This window comes from Orbicella franksi, chromosome 7, assembly GCF_964199315.1.
Source record: "Orbicella franksi chromosome 7, jaOrbFran1.1, whole genome shotgun sequence".
NCBI lineage: Eukaryota > Metazoa > Cnidaria > Anthozoa > Scleractinia > Merulinidae > Orbicella > Orbicella franksi.
Genome location: NC_138151.1, coordinates 3,372,038 through 3,382,500, shown reverse-complemented (window position 1 = coordinate 3,382,500; position 10,463 = coordinate 3,372,038). Strand labels below are relative to the sequence as shown.

Sequence of the window (10,463 nt, the reverse complement as noted above, 5' to 3'; positions counted from 1 at the left end):
GTCAGCCTTGGTAAATTTACTCGTGCTTGAACTTTAATCTAAACTAATCCCAGTTACATTTTTTCGGCACGGTGTTTTACACTTACACGGCAGCAGCAGGACGTTAGTCTGAGAAACACACATTTTTTGAATTCTAGCGGGAACAATGTCCGTGGGATGGGTACTCCCTTAAATGGGCTAAATAGGTATGTGCAGCCCCAAAGGGTGTGCATTTGCCCATTGTCCGTTGTCATGCGTTTTGCATGTAGCATTGGTTAATGAACAAACATTTGGGTTTGGGTTTCATCTGAGGTGATTACCATTGTGCATTTGGTTGACGATCGTTCAACCGATTGCTTCGCTTTCTCCTACACCGTGCTGACGAGACCCAACAAAGTCGAAGCAGCTGTCCACGATTGGCTTTCAGCGCGTTTGGACTCTATATCATGTCGTTGTTTCTACGTAGTTTCCAGCCTTGCTACATTGTTATTTCCATATTTGGCTTTCCAGATCCTTCCTACACCGACAGCATTTTCGTTTGCGGTCTCTTGCACCAAAAAGTGTGGCTTTTGAGCTGCTTTGATCTGAAAAAGGCCGGTAGAGATTTTGATTATTCTGGTCTAAAATAGGGTGTTGTTTACTCTGGCTTTGTACTGGGTTTCTTGGAACTATTCTTGGAACTATTTTTTTCCGCATCAGCATTGGCAAATTTGTAACCCTTCTCAAATGTTTACGCAAATGGGAGCCTGTTCTGGTTAGACGTGGTTATATGTTAGAGCCCTGTACTAATTTTGGAGGTCTGTCAATTCTGGCTCAGGTCTGAATTAGGGTGTGATAAAATCACAGATTTTGGTCTAAACTAGGGTAAGGGTTTAAAGGTTCGGGTCGCACACCCCTATCAGAAAGTACCCCCGGAAACGGAGTACCCCCGCCCCGGGGGAGATCGCTAACCGACTCAGCTGAGATGCGATAAATCAAATTAAAGTAGCCGACACTTAAGGTGAAAATATAAAGTTAATATGATGTATAAGAATTGAACAGCTTGTAAATACTGAAGCAGGTGAATGAAAAATATAGCTACTTACAACTCGCGAAAGTATAAAACTAAAATTTAAAAATAGTTCTATGTGGTGTACTCTTTGGGGTCAGTTTGGAAGAATGTTACCCAGCTACAGCAAAGAGGTGTTGCGGTATGTACAACGATAAATCAAATACTGATGGTGTTTAATGATGGAAAGAATGGATGGTACGTGTTATGCTTGGTATTAGAAACAAAATGAGAAAGATATAAATCAGTCAAAGGTAAGGGGTAAGTCTGCATACTGGTCAAGTGGCCCATCAGGCCAGAGCTTATCTCGGTTTCTGTAGGATAAAAGTGACTAATGAATGGGACGAAAGTAAAGTAATGCATCAGTCAATTCCAGCAGTGCCCATCCCCCCCCGGGCAACCGCGGGGCATTTGCTCACGTTGTCAGTCCCGGGGGTGGGGCATCCGCAATTTTATCGCTGCCCGGGGGCTGGGCATTTGCGTACCCCGGCCATTCGACACGCGTGTTTTGGAAAGTACCATGGATGAGTTCATCGGGAAAGACGAGGCGTTTGTTGAACAATAGCTTGTTCGTCAGGGACTAGAGAAACTTGCAGATGTTTTTAAAGGTATGTTTTCTCAATTTTAGATCTTTCTTCATTACTTGTAAGCATATAAATACAAGCGACAAGGTGAACTATATTTTGTTTATCACAAAACAATCACTGACGTGAACACGACTATTTCGCATTTCGCATTCAAACCTAGCCTAGCATTTTTAAATTCATGAAAGTGGAGTTAAAATACGTAAGGTTTGCGAATTCAAATGATGCGATCTTCAAGACAGATCCTGCGAACTTAAAATGCAATGCATCTTCATTTAAAATGTCTTGATTCTTCACAGAAAAAGTAGCCTGCGAATGCCGTCCGCCGCAATCCCAGCTATCCTCTAGCAAACTGTTTAAAACAAATATAAAGAAATAAATATAATCAGAATCAACTAACACGTACTGTTGTCCTTAAAGTCTAGCCGTTGCATTAAAATACTGAACAGTTGACCGTTTTATTCACTGATTAATTAAAAAACTGCGGAGGTGTTGGAAGGCGACAATCCCGGGGGCGGGGCATTTGCCCTCTTTCTTCGTCCCCACCCCGGGGCATTTAGACAGCTTATGTGTCCCCACCCCGGGAAATTTGCCCATTTTTTTTAAAAAAATGCTAATGCCCGGGGGTTAGCCCGGGGGGTGGGGGGAGGGGATGGGCACTGCTGGAATTGACCGATGCATAACTGTAAGCAACGTTAGTCATAGTTCCCCATACATAACGTACCGACTAAATATACGTACTGAAGCGCTGGGTAGTTAGCACAGCAGGCTCAAGTGAGAACCGATTGGAGTGGAGGAGCTGACAGGATTTACCCACAAAAAGCAAAAACTTACAAACTGAATTGTTTTGATGGCAGTGTTTCTCATTCGTGGATCTATTAAGAAGTGGTGTCATTTAACGGAGTCAATGGAGTTGCGAGGTCACTTACAGCTCGATGTACTCATTTCGAACTACTTCGTTTGGACACAAACTGTAAATGGACTCGCGTTATTTATGGAAAGAGAGTTCACTTCAGTCCTTATATTAGGGCTACAAGCGAATGTAAGTACTTGAACTCAACACTATAAAGGACACAAAATTTCAATATATAATATACTACTCTAAAGCTGATTGAAATGGATCATCCTGTCTCATATATCACTTGGCAGAAATCCGTGCTATTTAAACTTGATTTATGAGCTGTGTATGCTAATATTGTGTTCCAACTTCAGCCTGTTGAATTTTATTCTTAAAATTTGGTGTTATCATACTGAGCTTTTTGGTATATACCCTGGTGCTGTAACAGCATCATTGCGTTGTTAACTCAGCAAAAACTGCATAATCTGCATATCTAAAAGACTGGTACCTAAATCAGTAAATATTTCAGTGGATCTGGTGCAAAAAGACTACGTTCCCAATGAAAGCACTGTTTACCTTGATCCCAAATCTTCACGTTTTGGTCAAATCTATGTAAACAAATATTAATAAATAATTATTTAAGACAAAGGATTTTGTCAAATTTTACCAAAGAACGAAATCCATGGTTGCATCTAACAATCTTAAGCCAACCAAGAGCTGGCTATAAGCAAGCATTGGACATTACTTCTAGTCTATACATCACTTTTGACCAGACAAAATGATCTTGCTGTATTTGACTACAGCGCTAGGAAGATGTGTACAACATATAATGTAAACCATGTAGGTAGGCCTGAGAAACAAATTATAGTTTCTTAACATTGACCTGTTTCATTTTGCAAGTATCACAACACACTCTTGAATGGAAAAAGGCTTTATGGGCTTGTTTGAAAGCTAGACTGCCCTCACATCACAAGTAGTTCCTTAATGAGCAATGCCTCATTACACCCTTTCATAGTTTATTTTCCAAGTTCAGTGGCTCACAGCCCTTTTGATTTTAATCGACGTTGTCCTCCACGTCGCTGTAGTTTCTTAAACTCCCTTTTTCAGTTTCTCTTGAAGGTTCCAGTTATTGGGAGTCCATGGTAAAACAAACGGAGACAACATAGTTCTTGAAAATTAGCCAAAATGAAATGAAGATGAGCTCATTTAATTTTGTCAAATAACAGCACTGCTCCATTTACCACCACAACAGACGATCAACTGTTTATGTAATTACTGTAGCGTGACTTCATTCATAGTAACGATTGAAGTGATAAGAAGCATTGTTGACGCTAGTGATGTATGAAGATGAATTTATTAAGCTTAACTTGCACCTGAGGAAGGTCATATGTTTTTATACTTACTCTGACTACCAGCAAGAGAGGACGAAGGCTAAAAAGTTAAAAATAGACAAATGAAGATCATCCTTGGAGACACAGGGACCTGACGGGACTCCCATATGAAAAGGACAGGGGTGCTTGTTGGAAATTTTGAAAGGAGTCCCTAAGAGGTACCAACATCCTATTTTGTACCTACGTTTACGATAAATTATGCATGCATCCAGTGATTTGTGTAAATCAAGGATTTTTTTCTTGGATTCCTGGGTGAATAGGTGGTAACCTCAAATATGTAACTAATAACTTACTGCTTTTTTTCTCTGAGAGGGTAAGATAAGTTAGTTCTTGAACACTTAAAGATTTTAAGATGTAAACTATGTAACAACTTAAGTTGCAGACTATGAACCACTACAGAAACTTGACTTTGTTCCATTAAAAACTGTGAAAATCCAATCAAATCCAAATTGCTTCATTTAAGGACAGTGCCTACTTTTGTTGTTGCGCACACGTTCTGCGCATCACGCAAGCCATGGTTTAGCTCCATGTGTGCGCTGGGGCTGACATTGACGCAATCAACTACACTATCACGTACACATTAAAATAAAAGCAAAATTTTCCTACTGTGACCAAATCAAGTTTAATGAACCTGTACTTAAACCAGGAACACCAGAATAGCAGCATATCGCTAACCACTAACTGTTTACATCTTCCAGCCGAAAACCTAACTGTTATCTGTCGAAAATTATACTGAAATCCAACTGTAAACATGTACCTGCAGATGCTGTAGTGCGTGTGCAAGACAAGTGCGAGATACGCAAATGTCTTACTTACTGGGGAGGTGACAGGAAAAAATGTAACGGGCACCGTAAAAGTTTTCAAAAAAGATCAGTAACTTTAAGAAACGAGCGGTTACCCCTACATTTTATGTTATGAAATGGAAGAGGCAAGTCTATTCAACATGTGATTAGTTTCTGGTTGTGAGCAAAAGGTATTTAGACTGTATTTTAGCTGAACCAGAGGAAGGCTGTCAGATACGCTAAAAGCGCTTTTGCAATGATTTTGTCATTAAAAACATATCAAAAATGTTTTTTTATTACCATTTGCCATATAGTTTAAAAATCTTTTTAATTGTGTTTGCTTTTCTGTATGTAAAGGCGAATTCTGAACCAGAGGAAGGCTGTCAGATATGCTAGAAGTGCTTTTGCAATGATTTTGTCATTAAAAACATATCAAAAATGTTTTTTATTACCATTTGCCATATAGTTTAAAGATCTTTTTAATTGTGTTTGCTTTTCTGTATGTAAAGGTGAATTCTATGGAAATCTGTGAAGAAATATCCTTTCCTTCTTTTTTCAGGAAAATGCTGATGTCAGCATTTTTGTTGAGATTCAAGGCTAATTATCTCGGAAAAAATGCGTGGCTACCCCCATTTTTCTTTGTAGATTCCAACAGCCCTTGCAAAGATCTACTTTTTCTGCGTGGTCCTAACCTGGCGCAAAAACTTTTGCAATTAGTAGGCACCGTCCTTAATTAGTTGGGCAAGTATGTGAAGGACATCTTTGAGTTATTTTGTAGGTCACCTCATATGTTATGTATTGGAGCATTTTATAAAGATTTATGAATTATAACACAGGGAAGTCAACATTTGAAAAGAGCTTTAAAAATACTGCAATGTAGAGAGTGAGATTTTGCTACAGGTACTGAATCGATAGTATTCACAAGTGTTATTGAATTTCATTTATGTCTGCCCCATCCTCTCTGCATAGCAGTAACATCATTTTAGGATAAACCTGGCACTATTCATGTTCACTTAATTTTTTCACTAGTTCAGTCTAATATATCATGGACTATATGCACTTGTACAATGTAGATCCTAGGGGACAAAGAATTTGTTTTACATGTTCATGGTACTTGAAAATCATACATGTATTTCACCGTTAGAGTGTTCTCTTTTCATGAAGGCATTTGTTTTCTGGTTACGTTGTTTTTGTATAAGCAGTCAATGCCCCACAATTAGTTTTGATTTATTTGAAGGAACTTAATATTGTAATTTAACCTTGCTAAAAGGTTAATTTTCTCTTAAATATGGGCTCAATATAATGTACATCAGTAATAATGTGGAAAATAAAATTTTGCAGAAGGATCATTTTGCAATACCTTAATATCAGAGAGTACAGCGTAACAATAAGATATATTTTTCAGGTTGTACACATGAGATAGATTGGTTATTACATGCTCATGTGATACTTTATGGGGAATTTATCTTCTTCCTCGTCATCGTCCACTCCTAAGCATGCCTGTCAAGTGGTGATGGTAGTTGGCAGTTATGGTGGCGTCCAACTTGCTGTACTTGACAGCTACTGCAAAGTCATTCACATCGACCCTTGCTAAGGATGTTTTCCATCACAATGTGGGAGCTCTCCTTGCTATTGTTGAGCCGGCATTTATCAAAAAGACTCTATTCCTTATGAGGAGACGCTCAAGCATGGTTCATTTGTGAAGGATCGAGTGGTGAGTTGCAATATTTGGAGAAAGATGGCGACACTTGCTGGTGGTGAAGAAATCAGCTATGGCTATCTTGTGTTTGCTTGTGGTTCATCCATACCATTTCAAGGTAAGCTACATTGTAGCAAGTGGCCATCATACAGCTGTACACATTATTGTGTCTCAGATTAGCTGCTGATTGGCCAAAACACTAAATAACTCTAATATTTTGGATAGATAAATTGAGTTTGATTGATTTTTTAAAGGAATAAACTGTGTAGTGTATATTCAGTGTTGTCACAGGTCAGGAAATGGTTAAGGAAAAAAGAAATTAATCGTTCTTGGGGTCAGGGAAAAGTCAGGAAATAAATCATTTTGAGTCAGGGAAAATAGACATTTTGAAGAAAAGTCAGGAAAAATGGAAATAATATAGCGTGGCTGATTTAATACTGTTGAAGGCTGGAAGAAACCTTTGAGGTCACTGTGATCTCAACTATATTTTTACCTAATGAAAAACGAAAATCTGTTGAAAACTTATCAGTCTTTACAAATGAGTGGAAAGGACAGTTGTACATGTAAGTTAAGGCCGGAAGCCCTTACTAGATCTGACATTTTGTATTTATTTGGTCAGGGAAATATTACATGTAATTTTATCAGGGTAAAGGCAGGGAATTTTGAAAAGTGATGTTTGTGGCAATTATGATATAATTGCAAGTACTGAATGTTTGTGCGCCCTATACTTATCATTATTCTGTGATTTCCTTTGTAGGTAAAGTACCTCTAGGAACAAGCATGAGAGATGCTGAAAAACGCTATAGTGAATGTGCCGACCAGGTATAGATAATCATTATTCATAATAATGATAGCTATGTGTAACTACAGTGGAAGTCCAACCGCCGCTTTGTTTTGCTCATATCAACAGTGCATCACTGTATACATGTATGCAGCATTTTCTGAATCTCTTTTTAATGTTGTCAAGAGAGATGCAGTGGCCAATTGGTAACTACTGTACATGTATGAGAGCTTTTCAGCTGGACTTATAATCCAGCCATCTATGTTCAACCCCTGGTTGGGGTCTAAGTAAAGTTGTGTTTGTTCTCAAGCAAGAGACCTTTTAAGATCTTAGACTTTCTTCACTCAGTTTTAGAATGTAGTGTAAATAGATACCAGCAATGAATTGGTCACAGGTCGGCTCATGTTCCCACAGCATTTCTTGTTCTCCCAAACTTTCATTCATGTTTCTATAACTTGATAGAAACATGGAACAATAATTGTCATGTTTTCTATTTCTTAACTATTATGTAGTTCCAGAAAATACCTATACCTCCTCCCAGAGGAGATTTTGTATAAAAACCTTCCCATCCCACCCCACCCCATCCTATTGGGATCTACCGTCTCTGGTTGGTTGGTTTCATGACTGTTTCATTGAGAAAAACTGTTTTCAGTTGGTTTGCTTGATCAACGTTTTGGCCTGGGCTCAAACCCTGTTTAAACAGTTGAAAAAGCATTTCTGTGATTATGTCGCATGATTGTAGCTTGTGTAAGGACAATTCTGAAATGGTTAAAAAAGTGTTCAAGTTCCATTGAGAAATGTCAACTGTATCGACCCAAACCTGTTGTGGGTGAATAAAGTCATTCTGCCAAGTATTTGATCTCTTTTAGTACTTCTGTACAGTAATTTGAATTTTCTCTCAGATATTTCCCAAAAAAATCCTGAAGGATAAATTCCTCTTAACCCTACCACAGTAGAATTTCCATTAGGCCTGGGCTATCATACCTGAGCTCTTTGATGTTTCACGGGTTACCTGTGATACCTACTCCTGTGTAGTGATTATCTTACTCTGCTTTATGAAAGACTAGGGGAGATTAAATGGTTAATTTGGTGAAGTATTAAGACACATCACTGCAGATGCAATGTATCAAGGTTTAATATGATTGTTTTTTTTTTTATTTCAGGTGGTGAAAAGCAACAGAATCGTTGTCATTGGTGGCGGTGCTGTGGGGGTGGAGTTGGTTGGTGAATGAGCTCTTGATTACCCAAACAAAAGTCAGCCTGATGCACAACAGGGAACAAATCTTGGATGAGAGATTGTCACAGAAATTAATTAAAAAGATACAAGATGGACTAAAGGCCCTTAAGGTTGAGAACGTGTTGACTTGGATGACTTGGATGTAAGTACAGTGTAAACAAAATAAATTATCACACATAGAAATTGAGAGTGAATAATCTAATTGTTTTAGTATAAATAAACTAGTCATTCAAAACTTTATCAAAATCCTCTTCACAGACACTTCAAAAACACCAAGAAATGGCCATCGTTTTGTTAACAAGGGCACACTGCTATGTTACAGCGCTCGAAAAAAACCCCTCTCCGCTCATCCAGGACAAATACAATTTTCTCTTGGGCAAGTAACTTTCCCTCCTCACTTGCCCCACAGGCAAGAACCCAGGCAAGCCGTCCACCAACTACCGGTAAATGTTTGATAATGACTTTCTAATGACTAAATTTTTGGCACGTGGAAAGTGTTTAGATGGGTCTTGACAAAAATTACAAGACATAGTATTGTTTTGCTTATTGCGTGGCACGTGTTCACAGTTCAGAAGTGGTTACCTAGCATATGATCAAAATCTGCCCTGATGAAAGTTCTTTCCACGACTAAAAGTAACTGTGACAAGCACGAAAATGCTCTGTTTATTTCTGAAAATTTCAGCAGTATTTTGCCGTTTTTTTTGTGTGTGTGTGTGAGCATTTACCAGTTTCACAGTGAAAGAATAAACGCAACATAATTGTATCACTGACAGCTGTAGAAGCTGTACCTGAAAAGAAGCCGTATATTTCTACTGCAAAAACGAATCCCTCGCCAGCAACCAAAAATCTCCCTCACGATCTTTCGCGAAAGATACAAGTTTTCTAACAGAAATATAAGCTTACTTAAGGCACTGCCATGGACTATTAAAAAAAAAATTGATTAGCAGTCATCACAAAATTTTACCGAAAATAGTTTTTCATTCAAACGCAGACGTTTTCACTTAACTGAAACTATGTATTTATCAACCACCTAAAAGAAAAAAAATATGCACTTACTGGCTTTACAAAATCAGCACGGTGCCTGTTTCAGAACTGAAGAGGAGAAACAAATTATTTTTTTTTTACTACTTGTTTTTAATTTTATGCGCTTCCCTACAAAATGATTTTTTTAGAGTTAGGCGAGATGCAGTTTAACGTTCAAGGAGTGGCACACAACCCAGTTCCACAGATTGAAAACATTGATTCAAGGTTTTTTTAAGATACCCACAATTCAGGAAATGGTAAATGAAACAGATCAAAACTAAGAAGATTACAAGCAAGTCAGACAAGTTATTACATTCGAACACGCCAGTGAATAACTTCCATTTCTGGTTTCATGAATTATTAAGGACTTTGAAAACTTGGGCAAGTGAGGAAGTACCCCAGGCAAGCAATATTTGAGAGTTACTTGCCCATGGGGCAAGCTGGAATTCAAATATTTTTTGAGCCCTGCGTTACTCACTGTCTATCACAGAATAGATGGTGAGTAGGGTGGCCAATCAGAGAACGGCATTCGCGATAGAACGCTAGTAGATTTATACCAAAACTTGATAGAAACACAGAACTACCACGAGCTGTTGACATAATGATGGCTCAAGCAAAGAGAATTTACATTCATGGAATTTACATTTGTTGACCACTCATGGAATTTTCTGTGCAACGTGAAAAAGTTGTAGAAACGCTCACCTGTGGGCTTGTCTTCCCACAACTTTTCTTATTCACTCAAAGTGAAACCACTCGTGTTTCTATTTCACAATTAGATTATGAGCTGAAGATTTCTATCACGCATAGAAATCAAGAGCTGTAAAAACACTTGTGCCTCAGCTCTTGTTCCCACAAAATTTCTTGTTCTCTGAAACTTCCGCTCGTGTTTCATAGTTGATGAGAGCACAGCCCAAGTCAAGTATCACGTATAGAAATCAAGAGCAAATAATCTAATTGTTTTAGTATAAATCTACTAGTTGTTCAAAAATTTAATCTAAATCCTGTTCAAAGACACTTTGAAAGCACAAAGAAGTGGCCCCCAGCACACCCTGCTAGGTCACTCACTATCTACAACAGAATAGAACATGAATAGCATAACCA

The 10,463-nt window shown here is 38.3% G+C and overlaps 2 pseudogenes across 2 annotated transcripts in view; both read left to right on the top strand.

Moving 5' to 3' along the window:
- The first annotated feature begins 1,518 nt into the window (after nt 1-1,518).
- LOC145493199 (ferroptosis suppressor protein 1-like) overlaps nt 1,519-10,463 on the top strand; it is a 54,570-nt pseudogene continuing 45,625 nt past the window's right edge. Inside the window, exon 1 of the transcript XR_014050101.1 lies at nt 1,519-2,523. The product of XR_014050101.1 is annotated as a ferroptosis suppressor protein 1-like (transcript). The remainder of the gene's footprint in view (nt 2,524-10,463) is intronic.
- Nucleotides 5,984-8,525, top strand: LOC145493187 (ferroptosis suppressor protein 1-like; annotated as a pseudogene). Its single transcript, XR_014050100.1, has 3 exons — nt 5,984-6,439; nt 7,079-7,143; nt 8,266-8,525. The product of XR_014050100.1 is annotated as a ferroptosis suppressor protein 1-like (transcript).